This window comes from Delphinapterus leucas, chromosome 3, assembly GCF_059928025.1.
Source record: "Delphinapterus leucas isolate spDelLeu-1000000601 "Yukka" chromosome 3, BTC_Dleu_Yukka2, whole genome shotgun sequence".
NCBI lineage: Eukaryota > Metazoa > Chordata > Mammalia > Artiodactyla > Monodontidae > Delphinapterus > Delphinapterus leucas.
The window spans coordinates 15263153-15266883 of record NC_143131.1 but is presented as its reverse complement, the minus strand read 5'-3'; the positions used below and the strand labels follow the sequence as shown (position 1 = coordinate 15266883).

At 41.9% G+C, this 3731-nt stretch overlaps 1 pseudogene; it reads right to left on the bottom strand.

Moving 5' to 3' along the window:
- Window positions 1–230: 230 nt before the first annotated feature.
- Window positions 231–1686, bottom strand: LOC111178496 (calcyclin-binding protein pseudogene; annotated as a pseudogene).
- Between the last annotated feature and the right edge of the window lie 2045 nt (window positions 1687–3731).

Sequence of the window (3731 nt, the reverse complement as noted above, 5' to 3'; positions counted from 1 at the left end):
AGATGCCAGTTGCAACCCCAGTTATGACAACAAAAAATGTCTCCAGTCATTGCCCAAAAAGTCCCCTGGGGGGCAAAATCAGCCCCACTTGAAGATCACTGGTCTAGTGTAAATAAATTATAATCTTGGTGATGTTAAGGGTACAATCAATACAACTGATTTCTCCCATAGATGGAGCTCTTGCTCAACAAAGTGTTTCGTTAAAAGGGCAACAGGGAGGGAATCAAACCGGAAGGAAAAACACAGATCACATGGGTGCTTAATCAACTGCAGGTTGTCCTTGCTTTTGACCCTCTTCTGAATCAGCAGGAAATGGACCGCGTTGGAAAGTTCTGGTTCCTAATGGCTGACCTGACCCTCTAGGGCTGGCCAGATAGGCTGATTTTTTTTTAATGCAAAAATTCACGTTTTATTTTTATTCTTACATTGGTGGGAGCTGATGTCAGGAACTGAAAGGCAAGCAATAACTTTTGTTTCTACCTCTTAGCTGAACAATAATACACAAAATGTGGCATTTTCATTAGGCTTCTTTACATTGCTTCTTCACATTTCACACTAGAATACAACATTACCCTTTTCTTGAATAAAATGACCCAGTTACTAAGGAAACCATCTTTGGAGGGAGTGTTTAATAAGCATATTTTATTTAAATGAATCGTCCAGCAGGAAATGGAGAATTCATTGCCTTTACTTAGACTGTGTAAGTAGTTACTTATATGCCAAATTTATGTGCGCAGCTCACCAACATTTCCTTATTGGAAACATCAATATATCCACATCACAGCTCCCAAAAAGACTTTAAAGTCTCAGAATTCTGTATCTCCTTTGGCTTGTTTCTCTCTTGATTCCACCCAGGCTTTATTAATGGTTCGCTTCATATCATCACCTCCATCTTCATAAATTTTCTTTAGAACATTCATTAATCCCTCACTAGGATCTGTTTCAGTGTCGTAGGAGGGCTTTTCTTTCTCTTTGCATTCTTTTTCAACCTGAGTCAGGTAGACCTACGGTGTGTTTTCCACTTTCTTCCTGCATAAGATAAGAACTGTATCTGTCTTGATCTTTTTTTAACTGCCATCCACAGAGATGGGTTACAAGAGATTGTTCGTAATCATGGAGTAACTCTTCCCATTTAGATTCTTTACCAAAAGATCAAATGACCTCTCTGTGAAATGCACCTGCACATTCTCAGCGGGGACTTGATGAACTCCAGTTAAGGTCATGTAGATTTTCACAAACTTATCTGACTGATCCCATCCATAATTGCTGATTTTCACTGTCTATCTGTCGTAATAGAAGCAACCACAGCGGCAGGCTTTTCACTTTCCAGAAGCTCTGCTTTTCTCTGTGATTTCTGCTGCCTCTTGTTCTTGATTTCTGTCTCAATCTTGGATTTTTCAGCTGTCAGTGCATCACGTACTCTTTTTCTAGTGGCTTTTTCCAGCAGCACCTTCACCTCTTCTAGATCTTTCTGTAGCTCCTCCACAGCTGAAGCCATGGTCGGGCTGCGTCAGGCAAGGCCCGAGCTGCAGCGGTGCAGGGGCGAGAACAGGAAATGCCTCACGGACCACGCTCACCCCGAGCGCAGACTACACCGGCACCAGTCAGAGTGGCCGCGGTCTTCGGGCACCAGAATGGCTGATTTTGAAGATGGAAGTTGCTAGCTGTTCAGGTCTCATGCAGAGAGTCTCCTGGACAGGGCTGGGAGAACACCAAGGTCTGCAGAGCATCACCCAAAGCAGCAGGCCACTCATATGCTTTTGATATTGCAAAATTGTTCCTAGTTACTCTGTACATTTTGCCTTTAAATTGCTTTCATTGTTTTATGTGGTCTGTGGTACACACCTCATTTCTTTCAGCTGCAGTCATCATATTTCCAGCAGTTAGCTCATTCAACAGAAGTTCCTTGCATTTTTATCCAAGGAGTCAACATTATGTTAGGGAGCGGAGGTGAAGGGTTGGAATATATTGCCCTGAGGCGAGAGGCAACTAACCTCATAAAATGTGTTGTTACCCAAAGAGAGAATATTCTTTAATCACCAAAGTGATGCTGAGAAAGTCTCAAAACTCCCTTTGACATTTTGCCGAGATTACATGGGAACTGGTTATGCATTAGACAAATTGCAATTCTCATTTACCAGCTCAGGGCAAGGTCAGGCTACCAAAAAGCAACAGTGATGCTTCTTCCCAGGGGAGGTTATGTTGCAACCTTAATCCTTTTCTCTTCCACTTGTGAGGTGAGTGGGTTGACAGGTACAGGATAGAGCTGACACTCAGAGCTGACATTCTCTTACTTTGTCACTAGCAGCAGAGTGTCCAATGTCAGGACCAAGATACATCATAGCCGGGAGCTGTTGACTGGACTTGTTTATTACTGGTAAACTCTTCGGAACAAATTCCATAAGGACTCCTGTTGCTAGATGAACACCCGAGAGGCAGAGATTCAGGCTCATAGGGAACTTTCTTTAGTTTCATTAATTCAACAAGTACTTTTGGAGGATCGACTATGTGTAGATATAAACTTGGTTCCACTGAAGGCAATGACGTCACTCCCAGACACCAGCGCTAAGCGTAGACCCACCAGGAAGCACAGAAGCCCGTCTAGGACACTCTCTTTGCCAAGTCAGCTTGTCAGCACTCCACAGTCTCCTTTTCAGAGCCTCTCTAGGGAGCTTTTTCCTTTGTCTGCAATAGTAGCAACTCTGTGTGATGGGGTGCTCCACCTTTAATGGGGTGTGAGGAGTTCAAGCAAGCAAGTCACACACGGTCTGCTCCCATTCATTCTCTCCTCCGTCGCCAGCAGTGACAGAAGTGGAAGCTTTGCAAACCAAGGAACCTGATTTAGGCTGAGTGTGCTACTTGGATTTGTAGTCTTATAAATCTCCTTGCATGTTTCTTTTCTGTGTACTGGCCTAGAATCACTGCTTTGATGCAGAGATTCTTAACCCTGGCTACACATTGTGATCACGGCGGAGAAGCTTAAAAAATACTGCTGCCTGGGCCCCTTCCCTTTGATTCTTTCATTAGTCAGGGGCGGGAGGCGGTGCATTTTCCCATGGAAAAGCAATAAAATTTACATCATTGTTTCTCAGTTCTGGCTGTACATTAATATCAGCTGGAGGGGGAACTCTTTTAGTTTCTTGATATCTGAACCCCATCCCAGACCAATTAAAAATGATTCTCTAGGCTAGAGCCCCAGCATCTGTAGTTTTTAGTTCCCCAGTATATTCTAGTACATATGTCAATATGGGGCCACTGCTGCAAATTCTATCACTTTCATGCGGATTTAGTCTATACCAGCAATCCAAAAGGCAGAAAAGGTCACTAAAAGAAGGGTCAGATTGGGATGGTTCTCTGTGCATAAGGAATCAAAAGCCAAACATTTCTTCTGGAATCCATGAGACTCTATGTGTGTGTGTGTGTGTGTGTGTGTGTGTGTGTGTGCATGTATGAACATAGGCAGGACAGGTTTGTAGAGCTGCATGAACAGGAGTAGAATGTTCAATTAATGTTAAAATAATGTATGTTAAAATATGTTAAAATAATGTAGAAAGTTAGAAATAAATCCCATCATGTATATAATGAAAGAAAATTCATACAAAAATTAGTTGAATTTGCTTCACTCAAATGTCATAAATTTTTAAAATTTAATTTAATTTTTTAAAATTGAAAGTATAGTTGATTTACAATGTTGTGTTAGTTTCAGGTATATAGCAAAGTGATTTAGTTTT